Source organism: Nycticebus coucang, chromosome 20 (assembly GCF_027406575.1).
Source record: "Nycticebus coucang isolate mNycCou1 chromosome 20, mNycCou1.pri, whole genome shotgun sequence".
Taxonomy (NCBI): Eukaryota; Metazoa; Chordata; class Mammalia; order Primates; family Lorisidae; genus Nycticebus; species Nycticebus coucang.
In genome coordinates this window covers 268,872-291,196 of record NC_069799.1, presented here as the reverse complement: position 1 = coordinate 291,196, position 22,325 = coordinate 268,872, and the positions used below count along the sequence as shown (strand labels likewise).

Sequence of the window (22,325 nt, the reverse complement as noted above, 5' to 3'; positions counted from 1 at the left end):
GAATGATAGCTCCTGAAAATACAGTCATTTGATGATCTTTTCATAATGGTATGGTACACACATAGTATTAACTCTTTCAGCTCAAGACACTGGAAATCAAATCACGTTGGGAAAAGTGTATTTGTGATAACCTTTGCTCTACAGTAAATGAGGAATTCTCATTCTAGTAGTCATCACTTCTCTTCAAGCTCCTAAAATAACTCGTTGGAAATGGCCTTGTCTTCTGAATTTTCAAATTCCTTCCTGAGGAAAGATTTTCTTGGCAATCGGTTCTGTGGGTGTCAAGAAACTGTAGTTAGGAATGAGAGAGAGGGCAGAGCTGCCATGCCCTCTGCTGATGGTCTGAAGGGGAAAGATTCTGCTCAGAAAAAGTATGACAGGGCGGGAAATAGATATATTTAGAATCCTAGTGAAGATGAGATAGTTCCTGAGAGGTTGATGTTCAGCCACAACTCGGACACACTTATGAAGGACATAAGACTTTAGAGGAGACAGGGCCGAGCCCGCCCAGAAATGGTCATTTTTGGACTCTACTGTCAGACAGCTTAAAAGAGGAACTTTTAGATGAACGTGGAAAGGGAAGGGGACGCTGAGAAGGGGAGTTCCAGGTAACAAATGCAGAGAATTTTCAAGAATTTCTGTATCTTCCACAAGTGATAGCACACTAGTGTCAAAATCTGCTGTGCTGGACAGTGGTGTTTCTATCCCTGGAGAGATGTCCCTGGCAGCCAAGGTCAGGGAGAAGTTCAGAGGTGCAGAGCCTGTGGAGGTGCCCACGGATGTCACAGCTGGGGAAGGTTCACAGCCCAGAGGTAGGGACCATAATCAGAGACTGCTAGAGGGCCAGTATTTGCCTTCCCGTGAGAGCCACAAATGAAGGAGCAAGGAATCAGACAATTCTGGGGTTTCCTTTGGGGCATCTTCAAACTGATAGTAAATGTGACTGGAAACGTGCCATCACAAAGAGTGAAGGAGAGCCTTGTGGGGGAAGTACCGAGTGCATTCAGAGCAGTCATGTGCAGAGTTCTATTAAAGACGGCCTTCCTTTGAGGATGTGCCTGTGGCTCAGTGAGTAGGGCACTGGCCCCATATACTGAGGGTGGCAGGTTTGAACCCAGAACTGGCCAAACTGCAACAACAACAACAACAACAAATAGCCGGGCATTGTAGCAGGTGCCTGTAGTCCCAGCTACTCGGGAGACTCAGGCAAGAGAATTGCCTAAGCCCAAGAGCTGGAGGTTGCTGTGAGCTATGATGCCACGGCACTCCTACGGAGGGTGGCAAAGTGAGACTCTGTCTCTAAAAGGAAATAAAAATAAAAAAAGAAAGGCAGTCTTCCTGTGGTAACTCAGAGGCGATTCAACCAGGCACAGCCTCTCAAGTTGGCTCCTCTCACTGAATGTGTCAGAAGACGCCTTGAGAATGTTGCCAGTCACAGACTCTCAGTCTCAGGCATCTTCCTCGAACCCACCACATGTGCACATGGAATGTGTGGCAGCCCCTAGTTTGATGGCCACCTGCGATGGACAGCAGATTAGTGCAGACACCCCGAGTGGTGACTATGGAAACAACTCAGGAGTAAAAGGAAAAGCCTCCATGTTCAAGGAAAGCCAAGTCACCCCATTACCAGAGACCTTTCCAAAAGTAATTTTAAGGGATCCTTTCCAGGCAGGATGTTGGCAATAGACTCTTTCAGAGTAATGACCCATCACATATACCAGAGCGAGGGACCAGTGTGCTAGAGACGTATTGCTTTTATTTGTGTGTGTTGAATGAGAACAGCGGGTCTTTTCAGAAGAGGAGAATTCCTCTTTGCCTTTCCAGAGACCCAGACTGCCCAACTCAGAGTCAGTCATCACATCTCCAGAGTGAAAAGCAGGTCTGGAGGGGCCAGCCTAGATGGGAGGACCCAAGAATGGAGAGATGGGAGCCAGAGAGCTGCAGCTGTAGAAGGTGTGGGAGGGGCTGCCCATCCCTGAGATCCAGGCCGTGCTGAAGAGGCAGCTCTGGAAGAGAACTGTTTTTGGAAGCCTCAAGGCAGCTATGGTATGAAATCAGAGCTTGGCAGAAAAAGTCTCATGAAAAAGCACTTGACAATTATTAAAGTATAAACTTTAAGACACTGTGCCAACATCAGCTTTATACTGGCAGACAAAAGTCATTAGCTAATTAAAAGTAATTTTACAAAGCAGTTATTCAGAAAGGTAAAAGCTACTATATTCTTCTGAATCTCTCTCTCTCTCAGGTGCTAGCATTTTTCTGAGCACGAGAGCTCCATTCATTTTGCTGTCTAGTAGATTGTATGGAAATACACATTCTATGCCTTTTATCTGAAATACATTTTAGGAACCGAGCACTAGAAAATAGAATCTGCCTCTCCAATTGGAGTGCTGTAGAGATAGAAAATAATTAATTCATTTTTATTTCATAGAATAAAGCCAGATTAGGAATGTAAAATACTTGCTAGATCTTTATGCAAAAAATACATTTTTTCTTTGAATTCTTTCTCTTTATGTTTTGGAACTAGGTTACATGATTTGTTATGAACATTAGGAAAGTATAACATTCCAAAGGTATTTTGAGAAACAGCCGAAATGATAGAAGACATAGGGTGAAATACAATATTCTCATAAGATTTGAGAAGCTGAGGAACATGCCTTTCCTCAGAGCATTTAACAGAGTCCTTCTGCAAAATAAGAGCTATGTGCTTAGTATGAAACGTGAAGGATTTGTAGCTTTTTAAATTTTATACTTGTAGAGAGGTTATGTTTTTCTATCCCCCAAATGATATCCAGGGTCATGGCTGATAGGGTCATGTTTATCCAATACATGTGGAGATACAAAGTCAAGGTTTGATTGTTCTTTTGTTTTGACACGTAATATTAACATTTTAAATAGCATAGTGTCAAGACTGGCAATGTTCTGGGAAATTAGTTAAAATTCTGGTTTATACAATGTGGTAAAATTGATTATACTTTGAAGATCTGCTGTGTGTATGATACTGGACAGGGTGAAGGAGAGACATTTACTCCAGAGGATGAAGTTCTATAAGAAAAATGCAAGTAATGTGTTTGAGGAGCAAAAGAAAAATAATTGATCATAGTGGTGAAATCAGGAAAGCCCTTATTTAGTGGATGGTAAATAAGGGGGCTTTGAAGGATAGATAGGAGTTCAACCAGTGAGAAAAGAGGGTTAGTTGGTGAAAAGAGCCTGAATGGTCATAGAGGGAGGAAGTGTGGACTGTGTTGAGAGTGGTGGGGTGCCCAGTCTCACTGTATATATCAGGATTATTTAGGTCACCAAAGATAGAAGTACTACTCAAACCAGTGGGGCCACAGGAAAAATTGTTTGCTTATTTGCAAATGTGTTCAGTTTCCCTCTAGCATCTCAGCATCATCACATCAGTACTCACCCTGTCTCCATTTCTTTCCTTTTCTTCCAAGATGGCAAGAACCCTCATTTATCTTTCATATCGTGTTCTGCCTCAGGGGATCTTCTGTAGATGAATCTCCTAAAGAAAACTCTTTCAGAGATTTCCTCAACTTTGTTTCTTGTTTCTTCTGGCATCCTTTAACCAGTGCTGGAATTCAGAAAATGAAATTAAGGACATGGGTATGTGTCATGGCCCTGCCATTGGTTAACCGAGTGTCTTTGCATTTGTAAAATGGATGTAATATGTGCCCCATCTGCTTTGGAGGATTATTTTGAAGATCTTACAAATATAGTATATAGAAGAAAACTCTGAATAAGCAGATTCAGAAAGGTCTTGTGCTGTCATGTCATCAGTGGTTTTGGTGTAACTCACTGATGTTCCTGTGTGTCCTTTCTTCCTAAGGCTGGGATGGTGAAAGTACCTCCATGGCTGCAGGAACATACCCTTTTGGTTGAAAATATGTAATTCTCTACAGAATATCTCTTAACAGGAAAAAAAAAATCTCTTAATAGATTTTTAAATGTCAGGTGCTTTTGTGTTTTTCTTTTTTTTTTTTTGGCCGGGGTTGGGTTTGAACCCACCACCTCTGGCATATGGGGCCAGCATCCTACCTCTTTGAGCCACAGGTGCTGCCCTCTTTGGGGTTTTTTATTAAGTCTATCCAGATGCCTTCAAAATACGTGGGAAGAATGACATCAGCTCAGCTTCCACCTTCCAAATGTGCAACCTGTTTTGTTTCCTGACCTTAAACCCTGCCAAACTTTGGAAAAGCATTGCATCTTATTTCTCCTGTGAAAGGTCTTGGAAGTAGTTGTGAAATGACAATTATAACAAAAGTAATGTGGGATGAAAGAATGCATTGCTTAGCACCCTCACGTTGTCTCATCTGGATGACTCTTGGTATGCAAAGAGGCTTTTGTATTGTCTTTTTGCTTCTTTCATTGTCTAAATATAATAATTATTTTCTCTATGTTTATCCCTTTCCCTAATTGTACCTTTTTTACTGTAACGAGCACAGAAAAACTCCTGCCTTTTCCCAGCCTTTTGGGCTTTCCCCCTCCATCGCCCCTTGCTCAGGAGGCTGGGTGTGCTCAGTGCTCAGGAGGCTGGGTGTGCTCAGTGCCGTGGCTCGCTGAGAGCAGAACGGGGTTTTGTTTTCCAAGCGCCTAAAGGACATCTGCTTGGAACGCAGTTGGGCCAAGGCAAATGGCCTCTGTTAAGTGGTAGGAGGAGACCTAAGGTTCTTAGTCCTCTGAGTCATTGAGTTCTTTATCTCCATGTGAGTTGCATGATTCCAGTGGTTTAACAAAATGCTCAAAGTTGTCTGCCACCCTGGCGGCTGGCATACAGTCCATCCGCCTTGCCAGGTAAGGCCACACAGAAATTGGAAGTGAAAGGCATTGAATTATGCATAAGGAGGGCAGCACCTGTGGCTCAAAGGAGTAGGGCACTGGCCCCATATGCCGGAGGTGGCAGGTTCAAACCCAGCCCCAGCCAAAAACTGCAAAAAAAAAAAAAAAATTATAGAATTATGCATAAGGAAAGAGATTTCTTATGCACAATAGACGGGACCGTACTGTTGATACCCCACTTTTTTAGGCAGTAGAGAAAAGGATGAAGTCTGCTGAGCAGTCTGTACCTAAATTGTATGTTAGGTTGTCTGTTTCTCTTAGGCATAAAGATTGTACAGTCGTAGGTTTCAGGGGGCTCCTTGTTTCCAAATGATAAGTTGTTGGGTAGTTTAGCAAAGAAAACCTTACTGGGGGACTCTTGGTGTTGCAGATACATAAAGGGAATGATGAACTCTGGTCACTTAACTATAGTAATAAAGTAGGCTAAGAAGTGACTGTGCTAAGCACTTTTCTTAGACTGGAGAGAGATTTTTTGTGAGCTAGGTGTGATCATGATGGCATTGAGATATATGTGCGAATTTCCCAAAGATGATTCTCTCTGATAAGCAAGTGCAAACCACAGCTGCCATGAGCAATTACATCGTCTCCCTGTGCCTTTATTGCTATAGATCTCAAGCCTTTCAAGACAGGCTCAGCCGATGACCCAGAGGAGAGACCCTCCACTGAGATTTATCCCAGTGCTTACGCCATTGGTAGGTGGCCAAGTCTTTAATAAGCCAAATGGTATAATCTGTGAGGCTGCTGGAAATAAAAAGGGAAAAGTTGCATGTGCCAAACCCAATTAAAATGTAAAATCCAGGAGGAACTGATACAGAGGGGTGAAGAAAGAGCGCCTAGATTCCTGATACTCCAACTGCTGGAATGTTAGCAGCACTTTTGGATGAGCCCTCATAATATCTGTGATCTCAAGAGCGAGTTTGAAAACCTGACTTCAAAAATCCCTTATCACAGAATGTTGATTGAAGGTCACAAGCAGCACTTTTTATAATATGCTTTCATTTCCCTTCCTCTTGTCGCCACTTGAGGAGGGAGGAAGTGTCAGTTTCAACCCTGTGTGCTAGTGGACAAAGGGGCCATCAGAATCTCTTTAAAGACCTCTCTGCACATCAGTCTTTCTGTGGCTCCCAAGGGCTGTGTTGGTACAGCAACGGAAGAGATACGTCATGAAGTGATTCTGTGTGCTAGTGCTTTCGTGTACAGCCAAATTATTCTGTAACAAAAGGTTTATTATAAAAATGGAAGAATTAGCAAAAAGTTCCATTTGCAGCCTACCAAGCCCATATATCCTAGAATGTCATAGCCTGCTCTTTTTGATCCTTGGAAGGGCTTTATTGGCTGTGATTGAACAAACCTAATACAAAATACCTTTTACGTCATCGGACTTTAGTCTCATTGTTGCACCTGTTTATGCAAATGCTGTATCCTTCAGTCCCTGCTGATTTATCTTCAGTCATTTATTGCCTAATTTATATTCTATTTTTTGAGACAGAGTTTCACTATGTCTGTTGCCCTCGGTAGAGTGCTATGGCATCACAGCTCACAGCAACCTCAAAGTCTTGGGCTTAATTGATTCTCTTGCCTCAGCTTCCCATGTACCGGGGACTATAGGTGCCCTCCACAATGCCTGGCTATTTTTTGTTGCAGTTGTCATTGATGTTTAGCAGGCCCAGCTGGGTTCGAACCCGCCAGCCCCATGTATGTGGCCGGCGCCCTAAACACTGAGATACCTGTGTTCTTTACTTTTATTTTTTAAAAGATATATAGATTCTTTTTGTCTCCGTTATCACATTCAATATCACCAAGAAGCCTGTATTTAGACATTAATATATGACTCTGTATTCCTGAGGCCACTTAGAGGAAGGAAGCTGCCATTTATTGGATGCATGCTGTTTACCAAACACTGTGCGAGGCGCTGCTTTGTTTGATCCACATTATGGAGAGGATTTGAGGTCTGCCCACTCCAGGAATGGATTTTCTCCCTAAAACTCAGTGAAATACTTATTTTCTACATAAAAGTCCATTTGTCATAGGTGAGTCTGGAGAAATAATATTCCTAGGGAAAGGGTCCATAGTACTTAAATTTTCTTCTTTCCCTGATTTAAATAGCTGTAGGTGGTAACATCAGTACTTCAGATGAGGATGTGAGCCCATTCTTCACTTTTCTAATCTTTCATTGTAGGGCTGGGTTTCCGTATTGCCTTACTGCAGGTTGGATTGTGGAATGCGATGCTGGTTATGGCACATCAGGGCAGGCAGGGCAGGGACCTGGCTCCCCTGCTGGGAGCATGGGAGTTCAGACTGATGGGCAAACACTTAGGTTTGGCAATTCCTCTCTATCCCATTTTCCCTCTTTGCCTGCTATTCCTCCTACACTTGGATCATGGAGGCAAAGAATTCCAACAGTTCTGCTCAGCAAACACATTCCATCCTGTATTTAAAACTTCTAAGAGGTCCAGCATAGGAGTGGATATCTTCATTTAACATCTGGAGCTTAAAATCTGTTTCTCACTAGAATCCCGGATATTTTGGCCAATACCCGATCTCACGGCTTTTTTTTTTTTTTATTAAATCATAGCTGTGTACACTAGTGTGATCATGGGGCACCATACACTGGTTTTATGGACGGTTTGACACATTTTCATCACACTGGTTAACATAGCCTTCCTGGCATTTTCTTAGTTATTGTATTAAGACATTTACATTCTGCATTTACTAAGTTTCACATATACCCTTGTAAGATGCACCACAGGTGTAATCCCACCAATCACCCTCCCTCCCCCCACCATCCCTTCCCTCCCCTCCCTTTCCCCCTTCCCCCTATTCTTAAGTTATAACTGGGTTATGTGAAAGCCATAAATTAGTTTCATAGTAGGGCTGAGTACATTGGATACTTTTTCTTCCATTCTTGAGATACTTTACTAAGACTATGTTCCAGCTCCATCCATGTAAACATGAAAGAGGTAAAGTCTCCATCTTTCTTTAAGGCTGCATAATATTTCATGGTACATATACCACAATTTATTAATCCATTCGTGGATCAATGGGCACTTGGGCTTTTTTCATGACTTAGCAATTATGAATTGGGCTGCAATAAACATTCTGGTACAAATATCTTTGTTATGATGTGATTTTTGGTCTTCTGGGTATATGCATAGTAGATGAATTACAGGATTGAATGGCAGATCTATTTTTAGATCTCTAAGTGTTCTCCAAACATCTTTCCAAAAGGAATGTATTAATTTGCATTCCCACCAGCAGTGTAGAAGTGTTCCCTTTTCTCTACATCCACGCCAACATCTCTGGTCTTGGGATTTTGTGATATGGGCTAATCTTACTGGAGTTAGATGATATCTCAAAGTAGTTTTGATTTGCATTTCTCTGATGATTAAAGATGATGAGCATTTTTTCATATGTCTGTAGGCCATGCGCCTGTCTTCTTCAGAGAAGTTTCTCTTCAAGTCCCTTGCCCAGCCTGCGATGGGATCCCTTGTTCTTTTCTTGCCTGTAAGTTTGAGTTCTCTGTGGATTCTGGTTATTAAACCTTTGTCAGAGACATAACCTGCAAATATCTTCTCCCATTCTGAGGGCTGTTTGCTTGCTTTACTTACTGTGTTCTTGGCTCTGCAGAAGCTTTTCAGTTTGATCAGGTCCAAGTAGTGTATTTTTGAAGCTGCTTCAATTGTCTGGGGGTCCTCCTCATAAAATACTTGCCCAGACTGATTTCTTTAAGGGTTTTCCCTGCACTCTCCTCTAGTACTGTTATAGTTTCATGTCTGAAGTTTAAATATTTAATCCAGTGAGAGTCAATCTTAGTTAATGGTGAAAGTGGCTTTTCAATAGTAAAGGCATATTTATTAAGAAATGGTTACAATAAAATATGGGTTTGCATTTCACCATGCATTTTCTCTCTTCATTGATTCAGCCAGCATACGGCAATTAGCTGTAGTCAGCAGGCTGTATCACTGTTGTCACTATCTTGTTCTTTTAATGTTTTATTTTGAAATTATTTTATTATTTACGGACAATTTACAAAAAGTCTACGGAGAGTTTTTATAATGCCATTCATCCAACTTTCCATTGTTATCAGTATATAATGTTTCTAGCCAAGTTATTGTAAACAAAACATTTTTGGTATGTTTTGTTTGGATGGGGAAAGTGGGAGGAAGTGAAAAGCAGTTCGGTACTTTGATGTCAGTAATTCCTGAAAGGAACGGAATGGTCAAGGTTAAGGATTTTTTTTTTTTTTTGACAGTCTTACTCTGTTGCCCCAGATAGAGTGCCATAGCTTCAGCCTAGCTCCCAACAACCTCAAACTCCTGGGCTCAAGCCATCCTCCTGCTTTAGCTTCCCTAGTAGCTGGGACTACAGATGCTCACCACGATGCCTGCTAATTTTTCTATTTTCAGAGAAGTCAGGGTCTCACTTTGCTTTGGCTGGTCTTGAACTCCTGAGCTTCAGTGATCGTTCCACCTCAGCCTTGCAGAGTGCTAGGATTTCAGACCTGAGCCACCACACCTGGCCAAGTTTAAGGCTTTAATATCATGAGCTTTCAGTTTCTGTACAGGTTGATGTGGAAAGGTCATATCAGCTTGATGTAATCACAAACCATGTAGGTAGTTTCTTCCCAAAGATTAAAAATTATGCCTGACAATTATGACAAAATGTGCCTTACCTTTGTCAGATGAAATAAGTGAATCCATGCAATAGCTTTCTTCTTTTCATCACCTGAAATAAAGTTATTTCATTCTTAGTCTGTAAAGAGATAATAAAGGAGTCACTATTACATGGAAAGCACTATTTCTTCAGGGATTATAATTGGTGCCTACTAGTTCATCACTATGTAATAGGAGCATATAATCAAACTAAGATGTCCTCTGGCAGCAGAAAGGCCAGGATCTTTTCTCGAGTCATTAGCAAACTGATTTTCTTGATGATTTAGAGTTTGAAATTCACAGACTTGTCACAGCTTCCAGATAGGTTTTCTTTTCTCTGAGTTGAATGTGGTTACTTACAGCCCCCTTGGGGGAGCTGGAATATTTGCTTATTAGACTAGAGGGATATGTCACTGTTTGATTTTCCTTCTGCCTTCAGTGTTAAAATTCTTTTCTTCTTTAAGGATCTGTTGAAAAATTCTTTTGCAAGAATATGTCTCAAGATGTAGAAAGAGAAAATGAGGTACCAAGGCTGTGCACTGTGTGAATAATCAACATCCTTGTCTCACTGTTATTTGATTTTGAGTAATCTCAATGATTCTGAAAGGGAAAAATCTTGTGGTAATTACATGGGCATGCAATGTGGTAAAAGGGAAAAATCATTTGGTAATTACATGGGCATGGAATGTGGTGGATGGAGAGGCCAAGTCCATAAACTGTGGTTTTTCCTAAAGCGAGGTGAGATTGCTGAGTTTTTCTCCACCAGTCATCACTTCAGCAATTGAAGTGAGAACATCTTTTAAGTAGATCCTTGGCAATTCCAGACATTGACAAGTGACTTAAAGCAGGTGGAGACCTTGGTGAACAGCCATTCCTTTTCCAGGTGTTCCTGTTCTGTTATGTAAATGGCCTGTCGCAAAGTTGTTATTATTAAGCACTAAGAACTGCAGCATTCACAAAGTAAAAACATTAAAAGTTGTGAAATCCAGAATCACAAGAAAAATGAAAAGCTAAGAATGTAAAGCTGAAGCCTCACAGGACCGCAGCAGCCTATCCAGGAGAGGCAAGTTTGTCAAAGGCCATGTGTTTTTCTCATACATGTTGTGCGTGTATTGACAAATGCCCATTGATCCATTAGAATGAAGTGAGTAACTTAAAGTTCATTTTCATTTACAAATATGTTTTTAAATGGTTAATAATACAAGATACTTTACCCTACTCTTTTCTTTTTGCAGTTTTTTGTTTTTGGCAAGGGCTGGGTTTGAACCTGCCACCTCTGGCATATGGGGCCAGCACCCTACTCTTTTAAGCCACAGGCACTGCTCTTTCCCCTACTCTTTTAAATAGCATGTTTTCCATGGGTTTACATCATGCGTATAGTTCAGATGCAAATACTTCATGTAATAGAGCACGCTATAACATATAATATATAGCATATAGTATATAACACATAGTATAGCACACTTTAAGTAGAGGGCTATCAATAGCATTTCTAACTTGGTGAATCCCAGAAATTTTTGTTGATAATTATATTATTATGGGAGAAATACTGCAGAATTAGAGGAAGTCAAATAGGCCACTGAGATTTTTATACAAAAAGGAATAAAATGAGTATAAGGAAATAATCCAGAAATGCAGGGGGTTGGAGTGGATTTGGATGGGGAGATCATTTGGAGCAACCAGTATAGTCTCAGGGGCTGCTCCAAGGTTTGAAGAAATTTGAAAGAGTGATATAGGGAAGCAGGAGTTTAACACATCAACTGCCATGTGAGTTATATTTAACTTATACTTGTTTTGAGCCCAGGGCCTCATGAAGCCTAGAAAACTCACATGTCTCTTTCCCGTGGGAGCCAGTGATCATGAAAAAGCCAAATGAATGCAATGTTTTCAGAAGATAGCTGAATAATGCAGTTTTGTTGTATAGCTACAAGATAGTGAGTGCCAAGGCATTTTTGTTGACATGATTATCAGAGGAAGGGATACATATGTTGGGAGAGAAAGGGTATTAAGTCAAAGTGATAACTAAGTTAGGCGACAGATCGGACTCTTTAATACATTTGTATTAAAATCCATAGACAGTGTTGGAAGGAAACTGAAGAATCAGTATCCCTATACCAGACCTGTGATCTAATCTCACAGTTTAGAATAAACTTACAGGAAGAAGACAGGTGCCATATAAAATAGCTGGTCACTTGTTATAACTTTTGTATGAAGTAATTAGTTTCATTCTTCCAACATCATATTATGGGTTAGCCAGATGTCTTAACAACCAGATCAGCCTTTTTAAATTTTTAATATTTAACATATTTAGGTTACAGAGTTGTTTATGACTAATAAAAATGAACTTGACCAGTGTAAATATGACCTGCAAAATAAGACACAGGAACTTGAAAGCACTCAAAAACATTTGCAAGAAACTAAATTACAACTTGTTAAAGAAGAATACATCACATCAGTTTTGGGAAGTACTGAAGTGACACTTCATGATGCTGCTAGCGAGGTTTGTCCTTTGTTTTCATTTGTACTTGCATTAAGTATTAAAGAAATTTAACTTCTTGGGTAGCGTGGGTAGGGCACCAGCCCAGTATATTGAGGGTGGCAGGTTCAAACCCAGCGCCAGCCAAACTGCAAGAAAAAAATAACTGGGCATTGTGGCGGGCACCTGTAGTCCCAGCTTGGGAGGCTGAAGTAAGAGAATCGCCTAAGCCCAGGAGTTGGAGGTTGCTGTGAGCTGTGACGGCACAGCACTCTACTGAGGGTGAAAAAGTGAGAGTCTGTCTCTTAAAAAAAAAAAAGGAAAGAAATTTAACTTCTTAACAATTAAATTAAACAAATTAGAGAATGGGTAGAAGTAACATTCTGTGCTTAAGTGTTAATTGTGAGGTTTTTTTTTCTTCATTCCAAATGATATTTCCTGTCCATTTAAAAATCATCGTTTTACTGTTTCATCTATATTTTTCTCCCTGGAAATGCTGACTTAAGAAAAAACTAGTCCTGGAGTCTTGAAAATGGAACATGACTTTGTAGTATATTTTGTGGACTTTAGGATCATGATGCTATGGTGCTTTTTCTGATTGAACCTTATGCATCCCCAAGATTTTGAAAGTCTTTAATTTCTTATTAGGTGTACTTTGGAGGAAGTGGTGAACATAATAGGAAAAAAAATTTTCAAGAAGCATAATTATTGCAATAAATTGGCTAAATCACTTTTCCTTGCTTGTATAAATGGCTAGCAGAGAGGAAATAAACATTCCTGGGCATCTAAATAAATTGAAGCATGAGATTAAGTAATTATTCTGATACAGTGTCTAAAATTTACTAGTTCTTGTCAGGAGAAATCCTTATGTAGCACAGATATTTTCATTAGCTTACTTTTGTCATGTCTATCTCATCAACATTTATTTTTAAAAATATTATATAGCTGCTTAGCACAGTTGAAGACACCACAAAAGATGTGTCTGGCCTCCATTCCAGACTGGATGGGAAGAAGGCAGTTGATCAAGACAATGCAGAAGCTCAGGCTATTTTTGGCAAAAACTTAGTCTGTTTAGTAATATGGAACAATTAATTAAGGATGGCAGCTCAAAACAAAAGGCCAGGCTAGAAGTTCACAGACTCTTGTTTGGTAAGTTAAAACATTTATATTCTAGTGTTTTATGTGTTTAGTGTGAGGCAAATTTAAAAACTGATAATTTAGTTTTATAAAACTTAGGTGACTGTGCCTCTAATACCCTCCCCTGTGCATTCACTGTGTTTAGACTAGAGATTAATTCTTTTACTGTCTTTGAATTTCAACAACAAATTTTAGGGGTTCCCCCCCCTGTTTTCTACAAAATGCTGTTTGTTAAATGATTAAGAGTATATTTATAAAAGTCCTCTTTATTCCTGATTCTAGCCCATTCCCTATAGATATTACTGTTACATTTCCTGGGTCTCTTTCTAGTTTTCTGTGTGTAAACATTTTTCCTTTCTTTTCCTTTTTGTTTCAGATTAATATAAGGGTAGAAATGATTAGGTTACATTGTCTGCATTTGTTTTATCAAGTCCAAGTTGTAGTTGAGCCCTTCACCTAGGAGGTGTGCCATATACCCCTACAGTGTACCCATTAGGTGAGAGGACACCAATCCTCCTCCCCACTCTCCTCTCTCCCCTCCGTCTTTTCCCTTCCCCAACTTTATTTTCTTTTGGGAACATCTACCTTGAAGGTTTCTTATAGATTGTCAGAATATGTGTATGTATCATTATTTATTTTATTTATTTATTTATTTTTTGAGACAGAGCCTCAAGCTGTTGCCCTGGGTAGAGTGCTGTGGCATCACAGCTCACAGCGACCTCAAACTCTTGGGCTTAAGCGATTTTCTTGCCTTACCCTCCGAAGTAGCTGGGACTACAGGCACCCACCACAACGCCTGGCTATTTTTTGGTTGTAGTTGTCGTTGTTTGGCAGGCCTGGGCTGGAATCAAACCTGCCACTTTCAGTGTATGTGGCTTGTGTCCTAGCCACTGAGCTATAGGCACTGAGCCTGTACCATTATTTTTAACCATTTTATTTCTATCTGCATATATATATATATGCTCTTCAGTATAGTTTATTGTGAAATACTATCCTCCTTATAGAAAATTTGTAGATCCAGAAATGTAAAAATAAAAGAATCACCTAGGCTTCAGTCACACTAAGCCAACCACTATAAATTTTGGTATTGACTTATAGTTTCTCTTTTCTTCTATGAACTCTTCCTACTGTATTATGGTAGGAATACTGATAATAATTATTGAAATGTTAGTTTTGGTTAGAGATTAATTTTAGAATATTCTAATTCTTGGTTTATGGGCATTATAGTTAAGGGTCTCATACACTTACAAATATGTCAAGGTCCTACAGAACACTTTAGAACACGTATAACGTATATTTAACTTATTTCCTTTCTTATGTAGTGAGCCAATTATTTTAAGCTTACTTGTTATTGAAAATTCCTCAAGGATACAATTTTGTCAAACTCTCTGAAATGGTTTGAGCTCTATTTAAATATATTTATGTCACAGTTTACCCGCCCCCCGCCCCCACCCCCCCACCCCCGCTTTTTCGTTATGGGTAATCTACTGTCTTCCAGTGTCTCTGCATTAGACAGCATTACCACAGTAGCACTTGGATCTCTCAGGTCTATTCCAGAAAATGTGTCTACTCATGTTTCTCAGATTCTGAAGATGATATTAAAAGCTCAATCATTAGCAGCAGAGAGTAAAACTGTGCAACAAGAACTTATTGTTAGTATATCTCTGAAAATATTTTTGGAGAATCACATGATACATTTGAAACGTTTTTCACTCATATCTTGTAACATTAGAAGTGGGCATTGCTGGTGACCTTTCTAATGAATAAAGGGCAGGCTTAGTACCACATGATTTTGGGGGACCCATGACTTGTTTGTTAGTTGGCCCAGAAATTGATAAGTCATCCTTTTCCCAAAGGTCTTGGACCCAACCAAAAGGGATATTAGATACTTAATTTTAAAACTACAGTAATACGTGATGGTAATATGTAAGATCCAAGAAAAATAACTTTCAGAATTCTAGGAAAAATTATTGGGGTTCGATCTGTGTGGCCATGCCCTTCTGGGGCTTAACTGTAAAACTTTTCCTCCACAGTTCTATGGAAGTCACTCATCTAATCATCCTTGATATTATTCTATAATGATATGGTTTGTCCAAGAAGTTCTTATCTGTATCACCTATTTTTTTATATGCAGAGGCTCTCTGCCTTCTTTTTTGAATTTAACAATACTTATTAAACATTTTTCCAAGTAAGTACCACAACTGTTAGCTGACCCTTTGTCTTGACTCAATGCTTATATGACACTATTTGATAGTATTTTTAGGCACCCAAATTTGACAAAGTTAAAACATACTCTGTTAATACCAACTTCAAAAATTGATTCATTCACTAAATGGTGTTCTCTATATACAGGCATACCTTGGACATGTTGCATGTTTGGTTTCAGACAACCACACTAAAGTGAAAATTGCAATAAAGTGGACCACGAATGTTTTAGTTTCCCACTGCATATAAAAGTTTATACTACACTGCAGTCTATTTAAGTATGCAATCACATTATGTGTTAAAAAGTATTGTACATACCTTAATTAAAACATACTTTAGTACTAGGAAATGCTGATGCTCATCTGAGTCATTAGCAAGTCATAATGTTTTTGCTGCTTGGAGGGTCTTGCCTCAATGTTGATGGCTACTGATTGAACAGGGTGGCTGTGACAATTTCTTAAAAGGAGACGATAAGGAAGTTTGCTGCTTTGATTGCTGTTTCTTTTATGAAAGTAATATATGATGCTGTTTGATAGTATTTTACTCACAGTTTGGAATATTGAAATGTTATCAATTAACTGCCATTTTTCATTCTTCTGACTTCTTTTTCATTAGACAGTTAAGAAATTATTGTGCGTTAAGTGACAATTTCCTTTTCTTTTCTTGAGACAAAATCTCACTATCTCCCTTGGTAGAGTGCTGTGGAGTCGTAGCTCACAGCGACCTCAAACTCTTGGGCTTAAGCGATCCTCTTGCCTCAGCCTCCCAAGCACCTGGGACTACAGGCACTGGCCACATCGCCTGTCTAGTTTTTAGAGATGGGGTCTTGGTCTTTCTTGGACTGGTCTCCAACTCCTGAGCTCAGGCGATCCACCTGCCTTGGCTTTCCAGAGTGCTAGGATTACAGGTGCGAGCCACCGCTCCTGACCTAAGGGGCAGTTTTCTTTCCTCTCAACAGAATCTCATTCTTGCTCCAGGTTGGAGTGCCGTGGATCAGCCTATCTCATAGCACACTCAAAATCCTGAGTGCAAGTGGTCTTTCTTCTTCAGGCTCCTAAGTAGCTGGGGCTATAGGCACCCACAATGCCTGACAAATTTTTCCATTTTCTGTAGAGGCAGGATCTCACTCTTGCTCAGGCTGATCTTGAACTCCTGAACTTAGGGGATCCTCCTAAGACAGGGGATCCTCCTGTCTAATCCTAATGCTAGGATTACAGGGGTAAACCACTTCACCCAGTCTCTAAGTGACCATTTTCTTAATTACTACTGGAGGCAGGAATAAGTGACTTATTCTGAATATGAACTCTAGATACACAGATATATCTCTGTGGGCTATAAAGGATGGAGGATAGAAACAGAATTTTATTTTATTTTATTTTCTCATTTATTTAAGTACTTTTTTTTGAGACAGAGTCTCACTATGTTGCCCTTGGTAGAGTGCCATGGCATTACAGCTCACAGCAACCTCCAACTCTTGGACTTAAGCGATTGTCTTGCTTCAGCCTCTCAAGTAGCTGGGACTACAGGTGCCTGCCACAACACCCGGTCATTTTTTGTTGTTGTTGTTGCAGTTCGGCTGGGGCTGGGTTTGAACCCACCACCCTCAGTATATGGGGAGAGCACCCTACTCACTGAGCCATAGGCACTGCCTGGAAAGAGAATTTTAATGTGTAAGCATAGTTAGGAAACTATTTTAAGATATTATCATTTATCCAGTTAGTTAGGTTTATGGAAATAAAAATATTCTTCTATAACACTCTGTTTATTTTTTAAACCAGAATGTACTAAGTCTGACCTTCTAAGTTCACTGGAAATTATTTTATCCTCCTTTCAATGTGGTGTCTACATTGAAAATCAATAGTCAGCTAAAGCATAGATTTAAGACCTCATTGACTGTGGCTGATAAGGTAACACATGTTATGCTCTTAGTATCTAAAAATTGACACGTTAATTAAGAAGGAAACTAATTTTCCTATTTTCTTCCAAGCTACAAGATCAGAAAAAGGAATTAGATGGCTTCCTCAGTATACTTTGTAATAATCTACATCAACCCAAGAAAATACAATTTCTTCCTTGGTTGAATCACAGAACAATGTGGAATCTTAACTGAAGACCTAAACACAATATAGCAAACCTGTTCACAGGTATCTTTTTTTTTTTTTTTTCTTTTTGGAGACAGAGTCTTACTAGGTTTCCTTCGGTAAAATGCCGTGGTGTTACAGCTCATAGCAACCTCAATCTCTTGGGCTTAAGTGATTCTCTTGCCTTAGCCTCCCAAGTAGCTGAGACTACAGGCGCCCACCACAATGCCTGGCTATGTTCACAGTTATCTTGTTTGACTGACTTGGAGAATATAAAAGAACATTTCAATCTACGTTACACAATCTGAATGTTGTAAAACTAGTTTAGAACCGTGAAAATACCATAGCCACTGTTGGCTATAATGGTAATGAATATGAAACAATTGAGAATACTTCTTTTGATCAGCTAATATTTAAGGACTTACTACATCTAGAACCCTATGCTGAAGCACAGTATGATAAACAAAACTTGGTATTTCCTCACATCAAGGTGAAAGATGAATATGGAGAAATATATCCTTGTGGGAAAATGGTTATAACATTTAACATGTAGCTACTTTATAACTTGATAGGATGACATGGACAGTTACTACCTTTCATTAACTAAGACCTGATTTCTTACTGTTTTTGTCTCATTGATGACATTTAAAATGTAAATTAATGTGCTTTTAATTTTTCTTGATTGGTTATAAATGTAGTTCATTATTTATCTTCCTTCCTTAGTATATGAAGCTTTAAACCAAAACTAAATCTCCAAACCATAATCTATAAATGTTAGGTATATGAAATACAACTTCTGGTATTCTACAAATTTTAATAATGAACATCTAAAGTTTTATTAAATGAGCCAATTATGATATGGCATAGCTATTTGGTCAGTAAAACTGTTGACATGACATAGTGAGGAGTAAAGAGTTCTTTTTCTTTCAAAAATTAAGGGGAAGGAATTCATATCCCTATCACTTGAAACAAGAGAAGGAATCACAAGACTTTTCTTTTAGGTAATACCTGCATTTAAAGCAACTTTAAAATAATAGTGCTATTTTTTTCTAGTTATAAGTATGAAACTTTTCAGAGAAATGATTAACATCAAAACTTATTAAAAATAATAGTTAACATTGAGACAGTCTCACCATGTCACCCTTGGTAGAGTGCCGTGGTGTCACAGCTCACAGCAACCTCAAACTCTTGGGCTCAAGTGATTCTCTTCCCTCAGCCTACCAAGCAGCTGGGACCACAGGTGCTCACCATAATGCCTGCCTATTTTTTGTTGCAGTGTCATTTTTGGTTAGCTGGCCTGGGTCTGGCTCGAACACGCCACCTTTGGTGTATATGGCTGGTGGCATAACCACTGAGCTATGGGCGCAGAGCCAATAGTTAATAGTTACTGAGCAACTCACTGTGTGTTTATTCCTCCCGGTAATATAGATGGATATTTTATTAGTAGCTCTATTTTCTAAAGAGGAAATGACCTTATGAGCATCTAACAGCATTTACATCATCCTATCGGCGGTGGTAGTGATTATATTACCTGAAAGCGCCACTTTTTAGTTGTTTTTTTTTTTGTATTTCTTGGCAGTTTGGAATTGCCACACTTTCTCATACCTCTATATGGTGTATTTACCTTAAACCTACTGAGAACTTTTGAGGTATATATTTTAAGGCTGATCTGCTTTTTATAAATTAGTTGTTTTGAAATGGTTAAAACTGGTAGACAACTAGGCCAGGCCTGGTGGCTCATGCCTGTAATCCTAGCATTTGGGGAGGCCAAGGTGGGTGGAACACCTGAGCTCAGAAGTTTGAGTCCAGCCTGACCAAGAGCAAGACCTTCCCTCTAAAAATAGCTGGGCATTGTAGCGAGTGCCTATAGTTGCAGCTACTTGGGAGGCTGAGGCGAGAGAACCACTTGAGCCCAAGAGTTTGAGTTTGCTGTGAGCTATGATGCCATAGCACTCTACTGAGGGTGACAAGGTGAGATTCCATCTGAAAAAAACAAACAAATAAACAAGAAAAGGCACCCCTTGCACAGTGGTTATGGCGCCACCCACATACACTGAGGCTGGTGGGTTTGAACCCAGCCCGGGCCAGATAAACAACATTGCAACTATAACAAAAAAACAGCCAGGCGTTGTGGCATGTGCCTGTAGTCCCAGCTATTTGGGAGGCTGAGGCAAGAGAATCACTTAATTCCAAGAGTTTGAGGTTGCTGTGAGCTGTGATGCCACGTACTCTACTGAGGATGACATAGTGAGACTCTGTCTCAAGAAAAAAAAGGTAGACAACTGATTAAGAAATCAAAACAAAAGGACTGATCTGAAAAGTATCTAATGGCTTTCTGGTTATAAGGAAGGAAGTTCAAGTTCATTAAGTAAGTTAATTATTAGGTTTTCTAAAACTTGAAGTGAACACTAATAAAACCATTATGTAAAACTCAAACACATATTTACATGCAGATAAATCTAATTTAACACCTGATAAAGCCTAATATTCGGCTTTATTTATAATCCGAATATTAGACGTTTATTGTCAGGTGAAGTGTTATTCAGAGATATTGGCCAATCAACAGACTGATCAGGGAACAAGAATCCTGGATCCACTTTCAGCACTTCTTGGTCTTCAGTGTAGCATGATGTGTACTTATAAGAGCCTGTTTTTAAAGATGTCAAATGTGAACAAAGATAAGACTCTATTTACATTTTATTAATATCCAACTAGGTTTTGAAAAATTATTCAGCTCTAGTAGTTGATAATATTTTTGGATTGCTTGATCCAGTAAATTATCTGCATTAATTTTCCCTTTTAGTAATGCTATCAGTCAAACAATCAATTGTATATCCATGAAAGTTCTTTTTTTTTTCTTTGAGATAAAGTCTCACTTTGTTGCCCCTGGTAGAGTGTGTTGACATCATAGCTGACAGCAACCTCAAACTCCTGGGCTTAAGCAGTCCTCCTGCCTCAGCGTCCCAAGCATCTGGGACTACAGGCACCTGCCACAACACCCAGCTATTATTAGAGATGGGGTCTTCATCTTGCTCAGGCTGGTCTCCAACTCCTGAACTGAAGCAATCCAGCCTCCCGTCCATTAATATTCTTAAACATAATATGGCATCTGGGTTTGTCTGTTTACTCTTGAGGTACCTTGAAAGTAATTCATCATTTCATAGTTAAAAGAGCAAAATTTGCTAATTTTCCCTCCCAGAAATCCCTATATTATCCTCTTAATAGCACCTCCAGTGCTTTCCTTTGTAGGGGATAAATGGAATTAAAGATCTCTTGTTAAGAATTTGTATTATAATTTCACCTATGGAGAATACTTCTTGTCATCATATACAGCAAAAATGTTCCAGTGTCATAATTTTAAGTCTCTTCTCTTTCCCACACCTTTCTTATAGGAACTTGGCCAATTACTAAATCTCTGGACAGTGAAAGCAAGATGGCAGCCGAGTTAACAGCTTCCCTGCAGCTGGGGACCATGAGTCTGGGGAGATAAAACTCCAGGCATCTCTGGCTGGTGGGATATGCCTATAATCATCCCTTTGAGGATACAGGGAGTCAGCAAGAGACTTCTGGACCCAAAGATGAGGACAAAAACAGTGGAAAATTGGCAAGTGGTTGCATGTGTTTGATGGGTCTAATCCCGCCAGCAGCTGTAAGTACAGCATCAGTGAGACTACAAACAAGAAAGGCCTTACCTGTGAACTGCTTTGGTGTTTTTGGACTTGGCACTCAGTTGAACTGCCTTGGGGAGAGCTTGGGCAGGAGTGCAGAGAACTTTGGGCATGGTCTAGGGCCTCAGACTGAGCCACTGAGCAAGACGGAGCTAATAGTGTTCAGCTGTGGGCCGCAGGGAGCCATTGTGAGAGAACTGCCCCGGCAAGCTCTGCCCTCAGGGTCGCGAAGCAAGGATTGGGCGGGAGCTAGTAACCTAGTGACTGAGGAGCCTAAAGGCGGGAACTGAGCTGCCTTACAGCCGTAACCCTCAGGGGCAGAGTGAGACTGGTTTTGGCACACTGGGTAAGTGGATAGCCACTCAGCAGTGATCCCAGCGACAAGCACTTTCCTGGGAAAGCTTCTGCTTACCTAAGTTTAGAAGTTTAAAGTGCCTTTTAAGAGGGCTGAAGAGAGATTTAGGGTCTCCACCCTGTGCAGTTTGAAAAATCAGCGGAGGCCTCCAGTCATATCAGCATTGTGATTAACATCTCATAACCCAGAAGACTACCTGTTGCCCAGACAATATTCAACAAGATATATATACTGCTTTGTTTTTGGTTGTTTTGTTTGTTTTTTGTTTATTTTGTTGTTGTTGTTGTTTTGTTTGTTTTAATTTCAATCTTTTCCATACAGATTTTTTCCTTTCTTTTCTTTCTTCATTTTTCTAGTTTAAATACAATTTCCCATTGCTGCCTTTTTCAATAATTAGAACTTCATTTTTGCTAGTGTTTCTACCGCTATTATTTGTTTTTTCACCCATATTTATCCCATAAAATTTTCTGTTTGCTTGTTTTGGTTTGATTTATAGCATTTTTGTCTTTCCTCTCTACTTGGGGGAGGTGGGGTACTATGTCCGATCATGTTAGCAAAGAGCTGCTGACCTCAAGAGAATCACCCAACCGGGCACCCCCAGAGGTTGGAGTTCTTTTAAGGTTGTGTCAAAGTACCCTACTGTACACCTATATTGCTCTGTCTCCCTCTTTCTGTGCCTCTCTTCTTATCAATATTCCCCTTTACCCACCCCCTCTCCTTTCTCTCTTTTCTTTAATTTCATTCTTTCTCTCTTTCTTTCTTCCATTCTTGCTCTTCAACCTTCTCATTCTTCTGCTCTTGTACCAAAAGGACTCATCAAAACCTTAGTCCACAGGCATGGAACGTAAACAGCAAGAGGAAGTGAAAGGAAAATTAGGGCAAGGAAACAGATAAAAGAAATCACTC

General features: G+C 39.7%; 1 pseudogene; it reads left to right on the top strand.

Moving 5' to 3' along the window:
* Positions 1 to 715: 715 nt before the first annotated feature.
* Positions 716 to 22,325, top strand: part of LOC128573084 (kinesin-like protein KIF11) — a 53,990-nt pseudogene continuing 32,380 nt past the window's right edge.